The 19,318-nt window shown below is 37.2% G+C and overlaps 1 long non-coding RNA gene across 7 annotated transcripts; it reads left to right on the top strand.

The window, feature by feature from the left end:
* The first annotated feature begins 13,206 nt into the window (after positions 1-13,206).
* On the top strand, positions 13,207-18,657 carry LOC110704363. Of its 7 annotated transcripts, none has more exons than XR_002507921.1 (12): positions 13,208-13,630; positions 13,701-13,819; positions 13,917-13,988; positions 15,415-16,087; positions 16,192-16,322; positions 16,430-16,558; positions 16,647-17,020; positions 17,116-17,297; positions 17,389-17,481; positions 17,571-17,716; positions 17,813-17,916; positions 18,246-18,657. It is a non-coding gene; the product is annotated as an uncharacterized LOC110704363 (long non-coding RNA). The 7 variants fall into 7 exon arrangements; XR_002507920.1 differs by having other exon boundaries at positions 13,208-13,626; XR_002507924.1 differs by having other exon boundaries at positions 13,207-13,819; positions 16,647-17,049; positions 17,158-17,297.
* The last annotated feature ends 661 nt before the right edge of the window (positions 18,658-19,318 follow it).

A 19,318-nucleotide genomic window follows, 5' to 3' on the forward strand; every position in this document is an offset into this window, starting at 1 on the left:
TCTCCTAGCATCAGGTCTCGTCCCAGTATGTGGAAGAGGAATAGGTTGTCCCTGCGAAAGTAAATCATGTCAAATGCTAAATGTGTAAATAAAGCGTGAGATAAGGATATGAGAAATACCTATGCAGTGTCGTCACGACAACACGAGGCTCGATCCTTTAATCTCACCATCTGGTAGCGAAAGACGTCCAAACCCCTCGCCATCCTCCTAACCACCTCGCGAGAGAACTGTCAAGAGACAAGTCAGTAACAATAAAAGATTTATATACAAGTAAAACGGTAAATAAATAACTAACCCAAGTCTGGTGCCAAGGTATCGACCGCTCAATAAAGCAGTGATCCGGAAGAGCAAGAGGAATCATCTCCTCAACAGGGCCATACATCCCCTAGTAGGTGGATCAACGAACTCCGCGCGCGCATCCTACAAAATAAAGATGAGTAGTCAATGCCTACTTGGGGGCTATACAAGAGACAAATACAGAAGATGAATAATGCCTCCTCCACTCACTCTAGCAAACAGGTGTGCCTTCTAGTGACCTACTCGCCAAGGTCCTCAATCTCGTCTTACCAAACATATGCTAAGGAGGGCGAGCAGGAACAACAAAAGCCTCCATGGAGTGCGGAATAGCCACTCTCTCACCTAGATACATCGCAACATCATATGTACCCTGGAAGTACTGACACTGAGCAGTGTACTACACAACGAGCGTAGGAATGTTGAAATCGGCCTACGGTCAAAACTCTACGGCCGACTCCTACAAAATGCATATTCATAAGATAAAATCTTATGAAAGGTATTAATAGGCAAGTATCCGAGGAACATACCAAGAGAATCAACTCTCAAACGCGCCTAGTAGTAGCCGCATCACTATGACAGCCTCCCCAACCGGAAGCAACAGGGTGCTCGCGAGGAGAAGGTCTCGCCGACGCGAGAGACGGAAAATACTCGTAGAACCAGATCTATGAAGAGAAAGAAATGTAAATAAATGCTAAAACAAATTTTGAGCTAAATTTAATAAAGGAAATAAAGTATACCTCTACGACTTTCCATAATCTGGAAAGCTCGGTATCTCCCTCGAAGGAACTATGACTACTAACAAGCTGCAGTCCGACTAGGAAGTCGGCGTTGGCCAAGGTGACCCAATCATTTGACCTGACCACGTGAAAGTCGTGAAGAGCAAGCAGGTAGTAGAGTAGAACTCAACTACCTTTGTCAGGCACAAAGATCCCTAACAACAAGATAAGAGGGAAGATGCGCACCCGCTGCTCTAGGGTGGTCGCGTTGTTCTGAAAAGCCTCCACAAGCGTGGATCAGCAAATGCACCTAGAGCTGAGATGCGTCGGCTCAGCCTCACTAAGAGCCCGAATGGTGATAGGGCCCAACAACTCCAGTACCTCTAGAGAAAAAACTAAGATCTTGCTATCAAACGGAAGCGCAACTGAAGTAAACTCCAATCCCGTGATGAGACTAAAGTTAGTATGGGTAACAGTCATCTACCCCAAAAGGTGTTGGTGGTGTCCTAGAAGAACTCCACCAGAGCTTTAACTTCGTAATGGCTCTGTCAGAAAGAATACATAGCTTGGGTGGCTCGTAAGATAAGAGGCAAGCCACAAGTCTCCCACAAGAAGCACAGACCGTTATGGTCGCGAAAGTAAGGGTCGTACAAGGAGCCGATGGTTGGGTTGCTAGAACCATGGCTGATAACTCTCCCACTGTGAATCCCTAGCCAAACGCGCTCCGAAATGTGAAACTCGGGCGCAAAATAAAAAATGCGCTCGTCCCACTCTGGGAACCTCCCTATTGAAGAAGAGGTCTCTACGCCGGCATCAACAGGATCGTCCTCCCAATGAGCCTCCCTAGAACGAGAACCGGAACCTCGTCATCTAGCCATGCTATATAATGCAAAATAACAGAAAATAAAGGTTCTATAGTATCTAAGGTTCGCCTAGCCTCATGATATTATGTTCGGAAAAAAAAACAGAGTAAAATTTCAATTCAAGCATAAATTGCAATTTTCAACAATCAAACAATTTCTTGCAATACCATGACAAATATTGTGACAAATTGGACAAGAATGGCTAGCAAAAGTACGAAGAACAAGTCACATTGTTCTCTTGAACTCAAGGGGTTCAACAATGGCAATTTGCTCATTTCTTCACCAAATTGAGTAAAACGAGTCTCAAAATGCTCTAAAGATAATATATAAAAATAATCAAGCAATTTCGAGGTATAAGATTCAACAAACGGAGCAAATTAAGCAAAATTGGGTTCGATTTTTTTGAAAACCTGGCATGAATATGTTCGAATTCAGCAAAAACCGAGATAAGTTTGAGAAAAACTTACATGGATCAGGAAACTATATGAAATAAGCTTTGATTTGCAAGAAGTGTGAGCAAATTTGATGGACAAACGAGCAAGAATGAGTGAATTGAAGTATTCGAGCGAAAACATGAACATCAACAACAACCACGGCCTAATAAGGAAGAAGGGGTATTATTTTGAAAAACCTGACATCAGCGCATGACAACATGCTTGTCGCTATGCGCTAACATCTGTCGCCTGGCGACAGAGCTAAATCCTGGCGACAGCGTGTTCAGGCATGCGTTGGTATGGAGATAGGATGTATGGCCCCCATAAATGATTATGCAGACCTTATACATCAATTTTGAGTTCCTTTGTATGCCATTTAGCCCCTATTAGAAATTCGATATGATTAAGTAGTTGACTCGATTACAATCATAGTAGGTGATCGACCTGATGATCGTCTCACTTAGCTTAAAGCGCCTAAACATTGGCTCATCGCTAGCACCTATGTATATGGTTCGCAAGCAGCAAAATGCGCCAACGTATTAGCAGCGCGGTAATTTCAGCAAATATCACAGCAGCAAAGTTTAAGCGAGCATTGAGGATCAATAAGCGGTAATTTGGAATATTACCACAACAGAACTGAGGGTTACCAGCAAAATGGTCTTCGACGACATTCCCTAGCTTGTGGAGAGTTGTCACAAACAAATGAGGATGGCTTCAAGCGGAGTTATCTTCAATCATATTCCTTAGGATGTGGAAGATGGTCATAAAATGGTAGGATATCTCTACAAGTGGTGCAATCTTCAATGGTGTTCCCTAGTTTGAGGAAGAATATCACTTCAGAAATTGAAGACAGCTACAAGCGGAGCAGTCTTCAGGCGGCATTCCCTAGCTTGTGGAAGACTATAAAATTAGAAATTCAAGGTAGGTACAAGCGAAGCAGTCTTCAGGCGGTATCCCCTAGCTTTAGGAAGATCGTCAAACAAAAATAGGTTACTCCAGAGACGTGTGCTCGACGGTGCAAGATACACGTTTCTTAACTCTTTTATTTGTTTAACTAATCCTAGTTTGCAGGCATCGACGTTACAAGAATGATTAAAAAATTCAAAACGTTCTGAATCATTCTCTATCCCTATCGTTACTTTGACTTTTTTTTTTAAACTTGCGTTTCTTCAAAATTAGTCAAAGTGAGGGCTTCTACAGACACCCAAATGTGTCTCCTAAAAGCCGAACCCAGTGATGAATTCCTTTCACGTCATTTGATTATCGAACGAAGTGAAAGTGTGAAAAGTCTAGTGATGAGGATGTTTTTATTAAAATATTTCTCTTTCTGGTTTCAAAAAATATTTCTTTATCTATTTATGAAAATAGCCAGTCAATTTTTTTTGGTCCATGATAAGGGTCTAATAATAGTGTAGTTGGATTGGGCTCGAAAAGAGATTATCAACGATATATTATCAGCCCATTTCCGATGAATAATGAGGAAGTTATGGATTAAATTAAACTAAGCCCAATGATTTCACATGTAGAGAAGGATTTAACAATTATTATTCCTGATATAATTAGGATTGATTTTAATCTTTTAGGAATATATAGAAGGTTCTTTTTAATTTTATAAGATTAGGATTGATAATTATATTTTAAAAGATGTTTTATTTTTAATAAAATATATGATTTGTCACAGAGATAATTTTAAATCTACTCAGACGCGGAATTAGCTGCTTAACTGTTTTAAGAAGATGATTTCACATACAAAGTACACGTACAAAGCCGCTAACAGGTTTCGCATGGCGCTGCAGCTGTCGCCTGGCACTGCTCTTGTATTCTGGCGCTGATTCCTGTCGTTGACGACAGGAGGTATTTTTTTCCGAATATGACTTGCTTTGACCCCGTACTATTTTTTTTATATAAATAGTGGTTGTATTTCCCCGTTTTTTAGGATTCACAACAATCATCATCTCTCTCTCTAAAAGCTAGAAGCTTTCTCTCTTTCTATTCTTTTTCTAAACTTTCCCTCTCTCAAAATTCAACATTCATTAGTTCTCGACACACCTAGCCAAGTTCGAAGTTTCCTTCGCCCTAGAATGAAAGGTTTAATATTTCTGAGGGTTTGGTCCCAAATCTCTATTTCAATTATTTAATTTAATTGTTTTATTTATTATATTCCTTAAAGTTACTAACGCGTGTATTTTGTTATTAGAAAGAGATACGAGGCATCCAAGTAAGTAATTTAATTATTGATCTTTTGATATAGAAATCATTCTTAGATTATTTTGATTCCTAGTATCATGTTAGGATGTTTTATTGCTTTCTAGTATCGTCTTTAGGGTTAACTAAAATTTCTAATATTTATGATATTATTATGATGATTCCTATTTCTTTCCTAATATCATGTTAGTATCATGTTAGGGCTAATTGATCTTTAATGTTTAGTGACATGTCAAAATCTATTATTAATCTTGTTGGTATCATGCCTATGATCTTGCTATTATTAAGCTTTGATATAATTATGATTATGATTATGTTTTTGATTTTGATTGTTATGTTGCTTGATATTGTTTATTGTTATTTCTTGATCACGCATTTTATGAATGTTAACCGGTGCCAAAAAAGGGGAAAAATAATTATGAGTTTGTTTTTGGCACCGGTTAACCGGTGCCAAAAGTGCCAAAAAATTAAATTGTTTTTTTTTTGTCTTTTTTACTTAAAAGTTAAATCGACTAAAATAATTAAGAACATCAAAATATAAATCGAATATCAATCAATATAATCGAAAATTTACGTTATATAATCAAAAAAATTTTACAATATAGATCAATTCAGTAGTTCAATTACAACATATAAATAAAAAAAATTACAATATAAATAAAAAAAAAATTACAATATAAATAAAAAAAATAAAATCAATATTCTTACATCTTGATTCTTCCATTTAAAATCTAATTCAATGTACCTGCACCAATTAAAACAAAACAAAAAAACGATTAACATAATTAAGCTTCCAAAAAAACCCACTAAGATTCAAACCTAGAAAAAAAATAGAATTCGCAAAATATTTAAATCAAAAAAATATAAATCGAAAAATACCCATAAATGGAAATTAATTGATATCGAAAAACAAAAAATCAAAATCGAAAGCAAAATATATTAAAATCGAATAAACAAAAAACAAAAATCGAAAAAAAAAAACAAAATTGAAATCGGGAAAAAAATAACCCAGAAATCGAAAACAAAAAAATCGAAATTGCTATCGAAAAAAAACACAGAAATAAAAAAAAATTCTATTAAAATCGAAAGAATAAAAAAAACAGATTTCGAAAAAAAAAATAAAAAAACCTAAAGTGAAATCGGAAAAAAAAAAAAAAATAAAAAAATAAAAAAAAAAAAAAAAACCAGAAATTGAACAAAAAATATCAAAATCGATTAAGGATAAAAAATCGAAGTCGAAAAAATAAAATATTCAAATTTCAAATCCAGAACTCCAAAAAAACAAAAACTAGAAATTGAAATCGAAGGAGAACTGTCTTGGTGGTGGGGGAACGGTGTTGCATGTGTTCGTGGTGGTCTCCGTGGTGGCCTTGAGGGAGAAGGAGACGTGGTAGTCTTGAGGGAGAAGGAGTAGATCTAGATGAGAAAGAGAAGGAGGAGATGAGGGAAGGAGAAGATGAGAAAGACGGCGTGAGCAAGAAGGAAAGAGTAGGAGAGGAGGAAGCGGCTGATTGAGATAGGGTTAGGGAAGTTTTATGGGCGGGTTCTTTTTTTAAAATAATAAAGGCACCGGTTCACTTTGAATCGGTGGGCTATTTGTTTTTGCCACCGGTTTGAAGTGAACCGATGCCATTATAACTGGTTCATTTATCCGCCCATTTTTTAGCCTATTTCTACCACCGGTTTGGACTGAACCGGTGGCAATTAGGGGGTGCCTTTTTGCTTTTTTCTACTAGTGTTTACAAGGTCCTAAAACTTGTTGGCAACTCTTTTACTCTAGCTTCCTTCCCTTTAGACGCCACCATGCTTAAGTGTATGATAACAGTGGGGCCCAAGTGTGGGATGCTTGAAAGATTCCCTACCTCATTGTCACTAGTGACCATATAAAACACCTCAAGGTCTTTCAAAAGCTCAAGGTCATTTGGCTCACTAGCTACCACAGCAGATCCAAAGCTTTCCTCATAAATTTCATAGTCACCAAGCTAGCCCTCCTCTTCACAATCAATCAATTTATCCTTGTTAAGATAATCTTCCTCACACTCTACCTCATAATTAGAATCCCATTGATACTGATTCTCCATTAGAAAATCATCATCTCTCTCATCATCACCATCATCCTCATCATCCACATCATCATAAGGTTCATCCCACAAGAAGGTGTCTAAAGGGATAGGACTGTCTTGTCTGTTATCTGCCCATTCATAATCATTAGGCACATCAGACCTGATAAATTTTGATGGAGTTGCAGGTGTGTTTTTGGCTTCAAATAGGGGATCTGGTTTTTTAGTAGGGGTTTCTTGTGTTTTGGAAGGGATTAGGGTATATAAACAGGGAACAAGAATGCTTTTTGAAGCTTTTTGGTTGTTTGACTGTTGGAGTAGGGACCATCTGAAATTATGTTTCTTTATAGAAACAAGGGGAAGAAATCTTATCTCTCATAGCAATTTACTCCTGGGTCAACTTACCAGGCCTCCCAGGAGTCAATTTTTTGGGAATACTGGACTTGTTTGACTTCAGTCAAGGAGTCATATTGGGCTGGCTTTTGGTAGTGGATCCAGTTTGGGATTGGACAAACACAGTAGGCTCAACATCATCATGTACCACATACAAGTCTCATTGTCTACTATTCACTATGAGTTCAGCCATTGTCCTGAACTCACCATCATTATAGACATTCCTCAACCCATCCCAAATATAAAATCCAGGAGCCAAATAGTAAAGCAAGTATTTATCAGCATAATCACCACATTTAGTAATTAATTCTTCCATATAAAACCAACACAACTCATCAGGATCAACATCAAAAGTTATGTACTGCCCTCCCAAATAAACCCAAACACCATTTTTGTGTTTAATTTAAACTTACCTCCATGGTAGATTTTTCAGGAAAACATCAACCATTTTTGCAATTAAATCAACGAAAAGTAAGTTTAAACTACAATAACTAACTAAACAACCACTTAAATCACTCTAATTCCGGAAATTTGTAAAATCGCAGAATTAGGCTTCCTCGATTTACCTTAACAAATGCAATGTCGAATTCCTTTTGCCAATTACTCTTCCGCATACAAAGATACAACCTTTGAGGACTTCCAATTCCAGAAAAAAATAGGGAAAGGCTGGAGTTTTTCAAGCTTTCGCAAGAATAAAAGTGGAGTTTAATTTTTTCTGGTGTAATTCGTTAAGGAGAGGGATGAATTCGAGTAACCCAGTACATATTAAGTAGGGAAAAATAAAAGTTTTACCTGTTAATCAGGTCATAGGTAAAATGGACCCGTTGGAGAAGAAGGGATATAAAGGTTAGATATTTGAGGAATAAACTAAAGGTTGGATTTTTCTTTTCCTTTTTTACTTATAAAAAAGAAATTATTAAAAGTATCACCTGATGTTGAATGAATGGTATAAATATTTTTTTTTCTTTTTCTTTTTGATTGGGTAATTTGGGTGCATTAGACATTGAGTAATGATACTTTATACTAAAGCTGTAAAAAACTAACCCGACCCGATATCTGAATCCGACCTGTACACGAACAATGGGTGAAACTAGTGGCCTATAACCTAACCTGAACTAGACCTGATGTTAACCGACAACCGATTTGATCCAATACTTTATGACCCAAACCCAAACCTACACCCAACTTGATAGTAGCTGTCAATTGATTTAATCCCCCCTTCAATAATCCAAACTTCAACTAGTACCTGACCCAATTAAAACCTTAAAATGGTTATAACCCAACACAACCTGTTATTCACCCGAGTCATGGAAGATTGAATAAAATTTTATATACCTTTTATTCAGCTTATATAGTGGTACAATTCTAAAAACATAACAACATATTTTGTTCAGGTTATATACCTTATATTCTCTATTACTTTGTATATATACTTTTAATAAAATCTTTATAAGCTTGATCAAATTATGGAAGGTATAATAGTATAGGTTCAACTTGAGCACATTGATATTAATTCGAATTGAACTTATACCAAAACCAAGAATGATCAAACTTTAAGATTATCTGACCAAAAAATTATTTTACCCAACCCTAAGCTGAACCTGAATGTACTACCTGTTAACCTTCCTAATCCCGACTTAAGAAAATGCTAACCTGATATTGAACGCGATCTGAATTTGACTTGAATCGAAACCAACCTACAACGAAAGAGTGCACGATCCGGAATAACCTGAATTGAAATTTATCCGACTCGAACCTGAACTTTATATGAGGCTAGATTGACCCGACATAACTTGGTTTCTGATTTGACCCAAGACATGATTTTACCTAATATGAACCCGACTTAAATACTGAAATTTACAGCTTTACTTTGCATGATTTTAATGGTAATAAAATTATCAAAATGTTACTAATATTTGTAATCCCAACCATTTTTTATTATTTATTACTATAATTTGTTTTCCCTCTAAGAGTCTTATGTGAATTTTACTCTGTAGTAACCTTTGATTTCCAAATAAAGACAAAATTATCATTATTCCCCTATGACAATTGTAATTTGTAAATGTTCACTATAAGACATTAGAGAATAGAGACTTTTAATTTTTATAAGTGTGCCGAGTTGATATCTAATGGAAACAGGGGGTGTTTATATCAAGGTATTTTTGTCTTTTTGCGTGTAAAAGTAAGGATAGTTATGCCTAAATTTATTAGACGGAAATTCTGCTGTTATATCGACATCAAGTAAACAAAACTAACCATGGTTAGTTGATGCAGCCTCTCACTTACCCAAACCCATGAGCATTGACACATTAGCCTCTTTCTTCTTCAATTTGGCTGTTTGTTCTTCAATTCAGCTTTTACATTTTGGAAAAAATTAATAAAAAAAAAAATTGACCATCATCTTCCCCCTCACTCCACTATTACCCATCTCCATGATTATTCCATGGTTTCCTTTCCACCTTCCGTTACATTCCCAACCCTGCTAGCACCTTCATCTTTTTCCTCCTTCTCTGATCCCCAAACACCTTAATCTTTTTCATTTTCTTCTTCAAGATACTTCAATGGTGAAAACCAAACCTCAAATCCATTTTTATTGGTGAAGAACAATGAAAACCCTATGTGAAATACTAGAAATTAAGGGAATGGCTAATCCCTAAGGGGAAGGTGTTTTCGCAACCACCGCATCGAATACATACCTTATACGTACGAACAAGATATTGCAAGTCGCAACCTGCTTGGAATTATATACCCAATTTCGTACCTACCAGATCTAGCAACCACTACCCGCTTTGATTTACAAAGTCATTTTCACGTACTATTTGAGTTTGCTTTACTGTTTCTGTAGACAATTGTAAAGTTGGTTAAGATATACGAATTGAGCATCAATGATGCCAAATGAACTTTTTGAAGCCCACGTGCCCAATGTAGGAGCTTTTGCTGAGAAAATAATTGTTTATTGGTCTGGCAAGAGAATCAATGGACTTTTATGAGCATTCCCAATGCAGTCTCGTTAGGTACGAATAAATGCAGTTTAAGGGGCTAGAAATTCATTTCACATGAATTTTGCTCAGCTGAGTTAAATTCCACCTCAGCTCCCGTTCTACTCTATGTCAGCCCGTTTCGAGTGTATTTCGGTATTTTCTCACGTATTTGGTAGTGTTTGGTGTATTGTATTCGTACATTTGCTTTTTATTTCCCAAAAATTACCCCTCTCCTCTTTTATTCACTCCTCTCTCTCTGTCTCCCTCACTCCTACTGTTCTCTCTGCTCTCTCCTCGCTCCTCTCATTCTGTCACTCCCTCCTCTCACTCAGCATCTCTTGCTTTATAGCTTTGCCGTAATTCGCAAACTTGTTAAGGTGAATCTCGTCGGTGAAGACTTGCTGCAGCTAAAGGCGCTAAATTAAGTAAGTACAATTTTTTTTTATTTTTTTTATTTTTTTTTTTTTTTTTTTGTGTTGGAGCTTATTGAGTTCATTGAGTTCGAATATTATGGTCTAATTGAAGTTGGGGTTTGTTCAATTTCGAGTAAGGGTTGAATTAGGATTGTTTCAATGTTATTGGGTTTTATGGGAATCATTTTATTAGTCGCGAAATGAGTTAGGGCTCGTATAATTATGGTCTAATTGAAGTTGGGGTTTGTTCAATTTCGAGTAAGGGTTGAATTAGGATTTTTTCAATGTTATTAGGTTTTATGGGAATCATCTTATTAGTCGCGAAATGAGTTAGGGCTCGTATAAAGATTGTGTATTTGATGTTCCTGTATTTATGAAATGAGTTAGGGCTCGTTTAAAGGTTGTGTATTTGATGTTCCTGTATTTAGCTTTTTTTGGTTTAGTAATTGTTGATGAGTGACATTTATGTCACTCTTAGGAAGTATTTTTAGAGTCATTTTCGCGTTTATTTTATCTTATTTTCCCTTTCTTTCTCTTGTTTTCTCTTTAATAAAGTTTCTAGTTTATTTTGATAATTTTGTCGCGTTTTAGTTCTTTTCATAGTTTTTAGTTTATTTTCGTATTTTATTTGCTTTTGATTTGTTATATTTCGTTCTTTATTTTTTCTTGAAAGTTTTCTAATTTACTTTTATTTATTTTAATTAGTTTTGAGTCTATTTTATTTCACTTTCTTTACTTGTATAGTTTTATTTAATTTTTATTAGTTTAGTGTTATTTATCTTATTTTATTTTACTTTATTTTACCTTTTCTTTATTTTATTTTATTTTATCTCTTAGTAATACCCTCGTGTTTTTGGTTGTAGGTGTCCCGGGTTTCAAGGTCATATTCGTGTTCGGAGGTCCAAGGTTCGAGGCGCAAAACTTGAGCCAACCCATGTTGCCCCTTATCCTTCACCACACCCCACACCCCACACCTTATCCTCCACAACACACACACCAACAACACAAGCAGCTCTTCCCCTGCTTCACCCCGCAACACCACCAACACCAACAGCAACATTAACCTCCACCACGCAAACCACCAGTCACAACAGCCCACCGTTCCCACAAACCAACAGCAGCCACCCTCACACCACCGCACAGCTGCCGCAACAACCACACCCCAAACCAAACCCACACCAATACACCTCCCCTACCGCAACCAATACTCCACCATTCAACCAACCAAACCAACCCGCAATTGCCCAAACCAACCACGCATTCCTATCCCCTGCTCCAATTCACCTCACAACAACAGCAATCACACACCAGCACCAACCACCTGACCACCGCAACTCAGAGCAACAGCCCCTGCTCCAATTCGCAATCAACCACCAGCCTCCAATCACAATTCATCTCCTCCTTCCACCACAATCAGCGCACCTACACCACCGTCAACAACCACCACCAATTAAGCAACCAATCGACCCAAAAATCAGAACAAATTGCAAATTAATCAAGTTCGAGCAAACCTATGAGTGTTCGGCCGAACGTCGAGTCAGAGACTTTGGGGATTTTGTTATTCGAAGAGGAGTGGTCTAACATACCCATGGTTCGACCGAACCAACCCCGTAGTTCGGTCGAACCAACCATTGGTTCGACCGAACCATTTCACGAGCCTCGCACATGATTTTTAATGAAGATCGAACGATGATGATGCAATTGGTGTTGATAGCCATTGATTTGGAGCATTGATTTAATGATAATGGTTGATGATGGTGGTATGATAATCGAAAAATAGAGCAGCCATGTTATTCGAAGAAGGGTGTCTGATTGTTTTGTGGGTGGGGGATTTGTTTTGCTTTTCTTTTATTTTTATTTTCTTTGTTTTCTTTTCTCTTTTCTTATTTTCTTTCTTTTATTTCTATTTTTATTTTGGTTTTCTATTTTTTACTTTTCCTTTTTAATTTATTTTATTTTCTTTTCTTTTTCTATTTTTTTCCCTAGTTTTATTAAGTTAGTATAAATACCCATTTTTTGGGTAATTTAGGGATATTCAATAATCATCTATTCTTCTCTCTAATTAGTTTTAGGTTAGGTTAGGATTAGTCTTCATTGGTAGAGAGAGAAAGTGTGGTTTTCTTCATTAATGAACTTGGATCTTGAAGAAGGAGCTTGTTCAATCCTTTGTAGACCTTCATCTTCAATTAATGAGCAATCTCTTACTCTTTCTCTTTACCTTTGTTTTTGATTTTGCTTATTTGCTTTTATTTTTCTTCTTTGCTTATTAATCATGTTGATACTTATTGATTTGATGATTGATATTGTTTTCAATATGATTTGTGAGTAGTCATCTAGCCAAGGGTGTGGGGATGGTGTAGTTGCTAATTGTTCATGCTTTTAATGTTGGGGTTATGTTAATGGTGATTAAAGTCTTTGCATGCTTGATATTCTTTGGTCTTTCTTACAAGTGCACATTGTTAGTTGATCAAAGATGAGTCTTTACTAACAAGTAACGGAAGTTGACTTAGTTGAGATTCATTACTATCGATTGTTATTTAATAGTACCTCCTAGTATATGGTTCTAATATGGAAACATAGAGGCTATGTTAGGAGAAGCCAATTGACCCCGGAAGGCGGCTAGATTGGACCCTTTACTTCGATATTCATGCATGTTTAGTTTACCATTGATATGCTACTTTGTTATTGTATGGTCAAGCGTCAACTTCACCTACCCATTTCCCTTGGTGCCTTAATGTTTTATTTCTTGTTTTAGCATCTTTAGACTTTAGTTTATTTATCTCCTATTCCGGACTAGCTTAATTGTCGATAACATTTGGTGGTGTTTACCGTTCTATGTGGTTCGACCCCTATGCTTGCCTTATACTCGTATTAGGTTTGTTTAGGTTGTATAAATTGTATTTGATATAGGGATAGACAATTGACGACGCGTTTATGCCCTTGTCAATTGTGTATGGTTTGAAACCATGAAATTCAAGGTTAATCCGTGTACATGGTTTTGATGATCCTGTTTCTCTAATTTGGTAGAAAATGAGAAGCAATAGAGTTGTGCGATCGAAGAATAAGTGTTGGAAACAATTTGTGGTGATTAATTCTTACTGATTATTTAGAGTATTGTGGTTGAAATGTGTGCAGTACTGAAACGAATGTGTTGGTGACTAGATCCCAAGAATGTCAAGGATCCTCTCAAGAAAGTCAATGATCCTTCTTCCAAGACTGTGGCTGCTAGCAAAAGCAAAGTGGGTGAAGCAAAGGCAAAGAATAGTAAGTAAGTCTTTGATGATTCGGAGTATGAGTATGATGATAATTCTGAAGACAATGGTTCCAATAATACGCAGAGAGTGTAGGGGAGTCCTCTTCTTTGGAATCGGGGGTGCACAACTTGCTTAAGACCTTGATGAGGAAGAGTAAGAAGAGGAGAGGCAAAGAACATGAGCATGCATACAAGAGGCAGAAGGTATAGTTTTTTGTCTTATTTTATTGCAACCATTACGCTTTATGTGTATGCTATATGACGACTCTGTGAACTTTGTGCCTTGTGATATGTAATGTAGGTAATAAGCAAAGGGAATAAGGTAATAAGCAAAGGGCTGGCTTTGAAGACCCACTTTGACAATGTAGGAAAGGTAATACTTGTCTTGTTAATTTTTGAACTTGTTCTGTCTTATATTGAGTGCCTATTATCATGTGTTGTTGTTGGTCATGTTCCCTATTATCATGAGTTGCCTTGTTGTAGTTGCCTTTTGGGTACATGCCTTGTTGTTTCATGGCTGGTTGTTTCTGTTGCATGTTCTGGTCTATGATGAATGATGGGAGTATAATGTGGAAAGGCTTTTTGTTTTTGCCATATAACTTGATATTGTGTTTCATTTTCATGTTTGGTTAGTTGAGATTGCTTTTGTGTTAAGGTTATAACTTGTATTCCCCTGTATATGCCTTAAATGACATCTTTTAAGTACTTGATTCCACAGCTGCTAACATAGAAGTACTTGATTCCACAGCTACATATTAATCTGAGTTAATTAAAATTAGTGCAATGACTGTTCCAATTTTACACATTAAATTGATTAGGGCCTTTGGAGTTTGGACATATATATGCACCTATATCTGCACATATACACATATATCTGCACATATACAGCCTACCAAAATACCAACATAGACACACCAATATGATGCAAGTATAATATAACAATTAAGGCTTCTCAAATTCAGAATATGCCTCATTAGTAATAAGGATTGAAGAATTGATGGAATATTTACCCCATTTGAGGAAGGTTCAGTTTTTTGGGCTTCTGAAATAGTCATGTTCTTTCCTTGTGTGTTCTTGTGTTGTGTGTTCTTGCCTTGTGTGTTCTTCGTTGTCTTTGCCTTCTTTGGTTTCTCGAGACTTGACTTGTACCTCGAATCAGTGGTGCGATGAGCTAGCCTCTTAAGTAAGGGTGGGTCTTTCACATGAACATCTTGTTCTTCAACAGCTACCCTATTGTCATCATTGCCATCACCATGACCCTCATAGCTACCCTGTCTTTGAGTCGATGGGGTTGAGTCCTTTTCTTTCTCCAAACAAACTGATGATGGTGTTCCTACACCTTGACCACTCTTTTTCGCAAGCATTGCTAACTTCTCCTCCACTTTCAATTCAACTAACTGTAGTGCTTGCATCACCACTGCAGTAGTTTGAGTGGAACCCGAAGCTTTCGAACACAACGTAACAAACCTGACCATCATTTTGTCATACCTACAAACTTCCTCGGTTTTTTCTTAGGTCATGATAGCACACTTTCACCCTTGTGTGCTTTTCACAGAGCTTATGCTATATCATGATTCTTAGAAGTCACAGAGTATAACAATATCCAAAGATCATCAAAATCACAGACTAGTTCAGATAGTGTTGAATAGGACTTACCCTTGTGTGCTTCCGTATCTTCCTTGTTTACTTGACTTTATTATGCATCATTTTTCTTTATTTGTTTAGTTTTCTTGGTTGAAAATGTTAGTTATATGTGTTTGATTTTGAAATGATTGGATGCATTTTTGTTTTGGTTTCAGTACCCAACATTGTTTGTAGAGTTGAGTCCTTTTGCCGGTTTGTTTCCTATTTTGATGAAAGAAGACGGGAGCTAGTGACAACAATGGGTTTCGATGCGCTGCTCAATTTAGACTTGGATTATATACCAATTTAATTGTGCTACTGGTTGATTACAAGAGTGAGGGCTGATGGTACAGTGGTATTTGGGGAAGGAGAGATTTTACCTCTATGTGCTAATCAAGTGAGTTCAGTCCTTGGGATTCCGATGCCAAACCAGTTCCCATGGATATGGATCCGGATGATGAGGAGAAGGTGGAGAAGATGCGTAGGGTTTTTGTTTTGTATGGGGTTGGTAAGGATAAATAAAATGTGTCATTGAAATTTGTTTCGGCGGCATTGTGTCCGTTGGATAGTGCAGGTAAGCCGGTGCCCCTGGAAAATGAAGTTGACAAGGAGCTTTTTATGTTTACATTTTTAATTGTGGTGCTTGGGAAAGTGGTTTGTACGACCACTAATGGTTCTAATTTGGCGGCGTCATTAGTTCCTTGCTTGACAATTGCTAGTGAGGCATACAAGTATGATTGGTGTACCTTAACGTTCAATTGGGTATGCAACACTGCAAATAGATTTCAAAGGAAGTTTCAGAAAGATGGTTTTAGATCTGTTTGTGGGGGTAGTTTATTGTTTGTTATGGTGAGTGTTAACAACTTACTTGCCTACCTACTTCTTTTTGGTCTATCTTCTTTTGGAGTTATTGATTAAGTGTATGAAATCTCTTATTTGCATTTGTGATGTAGATTTTTTATCTGGATCACTTACATCGTGTTCCGGTGAAATGAAACGTGTACCCAAGGGTGAAGGTGTGGAAGACTGATGAGGTGTAGAAAGCTTTGAGTGAAGATAGGTTGATGAAGAATGAGTATGACAGGTTGCCGATGAGTAATTTTACTGTTGTTAGTTGATGTTTTCATTGAATAAGTTTGGTTTAAGTTTGGTTTCACTAATTCTTTGAATGCATCCTATATAACATGATAGGCTGCGAATATTGCATACGGTGAGGAGCCTCCTCTGGTACCAAGGGAGGATCAACCTGTAGTAACAGAGGACAGAGGTGGCAAGAAAAATGGCACTAGTGATGAAATGATGACTGGTATCCTTGATCGGGTAAGTTTTCGGTTTATGTTGTGAACTTGTCTGTGTTGCAGTGTATTATCTCAAAGCTTATACTAATGTGAACTTTTCTGTGGGTCAGTTTCTAGCTCAATTGACAACAAAGCTAGTCAGTGCTATTGAGAGTGTTGTGGCTAATGCTCTAGGTAATGGAAGCAATGGGAAGGAAAGCAATGAGAAGTCGAGGATCCCTACCAATGAGGAGGGCAATGTCCGTTCAAACAATGGCAAAACACATACCAGCAAGACTGTGACAGATTTTGAAATGAATAGAAAAACTAATTCGGTATCAGGTAACAAGGTCAAGGATGTTGAATATTCTTGTAGTAGTAAGGATTCCTCCGTTCTTGTGGTTGGTAACTGTCGCACTAGAAGCAAGACCTCTGTTGTTACCCCGATGGATAAGCGCTTGATGACCTTTGTTTGTGGTTGGAAGGAATTGAGGGATAATACACTGTGAGTCATTTAAATTCTTCATTATATAGGTAATTTGGTGGCATTGGTTTCAGATTATAAATAATTATATATTTTTTTATGTTGTCGCTTATTAGTCCCGGACCAACGATAATTGAATGCGATGGCATCGATGCAAGTTTGTTATCAGGTTTTGTCTGGTAGAGCTCGGGTTGGTGATCATTACGTGTGGATGTCAGCTAAACTGTACACAAAATCATTGGCACGGAAGGAGTTCCTGGGACGAAGCAAAAGTATTTTAATGGACCCGTCATATGAGGTAACATTTTCGTTATGGTTGAACTCAGTTTCAGTTTCCCTTATTCAGTAATATGTGTTAGTTAATGTTTCTTTGTTCTGTGCTTATGTAGTTGATGCTTAACTTGGGGAAGAAGAATCATGAGCATTTGGTAAGGAAGTGAGGGAAATCCTTCCTCACAATCCCTCTAAGCCAAATTAGATGTGTGAGTATCATTGATATTATCATTAATATGATAACGTACTTGTTTTCAAAGTAATCTTGTTTACTTGATTTCTTCATTCTCTGCATTAGGTTTTCATCCTAGTGCTGGAGGTGGCAGCTGAAGATGGTGAACATTGATGGTGCTTAGCCTTTGGGCTAAAGGCTCACGAAATTCGGATTATCGACTCATTGTATGAGAATCCTTTTGAGGAACATGCTGCCATTGTACAGAGCTGGTAACAACCTCTCTTCTAATAGTAATATTTTTTGTTGGTCGTTTGCATAGTGAATACTAATTTGAGTCTGATGTTGCTTTTAAACACATCCAACAGAACAGGGGAGTTGATTTGATGGTCTAGTTAAATGATCCACAGTGGGAATTAGGGCACATTCAAAATTGGGCGAAGAGAATTTTTTCGATTAAGCAACCTGATTGGTAATCCATGGATCAAATTCATCCCTTTTTCTCTTTACAGATGTCCTTTTTTCTTGTATATTGTTGTGAACTGTGTGGATTGTATGCGAGTTGGTTACGTTTAGTCTTTGTTGCAATAGGAAGAGTTTCTATCTATGGTTTTATTCTGGAAATTAATCGTCTTTTGTGATGCTTGGTTAGCAACTCCTGTGGTGTGTTTATGCTTGCTTGTATCAAAGTATGTGCTCATAGGTTTTATAGAGCATATGATCCGGTATGTTTCAATGCTTTAAAGTGGTGTACAAAGTAGATTTTGTACTAAGACTTATTTACTTTGGTGGGTGTTACAGGATAAGGTCAACACCATTAGGCAGCAGCTGTTCTTGCACGATGCAAACAACGAATTCAATGAGGTGAGGGACAAATGGTATGAAATTCTGCCTGCAGATCGAAGAGGGTGTAGGCGGCTTAACTCTGAAATTACGGCGTAGCTTGACTGGTTTCAGTAACGAAAAAGCATTTCGGCTATATGTACCTTTTTGTCTTGGATTGTTTCTGTATCTGGGTTTATAATTTTGAACTTTGGGCCTCTTATGTAGGCCATTTGGGCATGTATGTAGTAATATTGCTACAGTTAATTTGGGCCTGTGTGTAGTAATATGGCTTTGTTGATTTAGGTCTCTTATGTTGGATGATGAGAAGCAACTATTTTTATTTTTTTCTTGAAAAGTTATGCATAATGGCATTGTTCAGGTCTACTAAGTAACATGTCAGTAGGTTGTTTTTTATGGATAAATGATATTTCTGAAATTTAGGGATCTTTGCTTCAATGCAAACAATAAGTAGGGGTGTGTGGAGAATATAACTGAAGCTTCTCCCTACTTTGTTTTTTTTTTGGTGCAAAAGCTTCTCCCAACTATCTAACCTCACTAAAATTTCTTTGCCTTCTACTTTCTCTCCACACAACTCAGTAAAATGTCCAACAACCTCACCAGTGCTGGGGGGAGGCCCATGACTCTACACCCAACCTTACCCGTCTTCTACTTTGGTCCCTTCATTGCTACTTCAAAGCCTGAGCTTGATTTCATTAGTACTAGTTGCTATAGAAACCATGCGGAATAGTACCAAATGTATCCTATACCTGTGGAACACCTTCGTGATCAATTGATTGATTCCCTCGACTTCCGAACAACAACGTATATCCCCAGAAGTGTCATGGATCGATGGAGGTACCAACAATTGTCGCCCCGCTTACTTCCCAAATCTATTTGATATGGACGGCTACCTCCATAAAGGAGTGAGTGCCTTTGCGAAGTGGCTTTGTGAAAATGAAAGGGGTGAGGATGAAACCTTCATCCCTTAAGACCTCATTCCAATTTTTTACTTGAAGCCTTACGTGAAAGCAGATGAAATACCCATTTAT

This window comes from Chenopodium quinoa, unplaced genomic scaffold, assembly GCF_001683475.1.
Source record: "Chenopodium quinoa cultivar QQ74 unplaced genomic scaffold, ASM168347v1, whole genome shotgun sequence".
Lineage (NCBI taxonomy): Eukaryota > Viridiplantae > Streptophyta > Magnoliopsida > Caryophyllales > Amaranthaceae > Chenopodium > Chenopodium quinoa.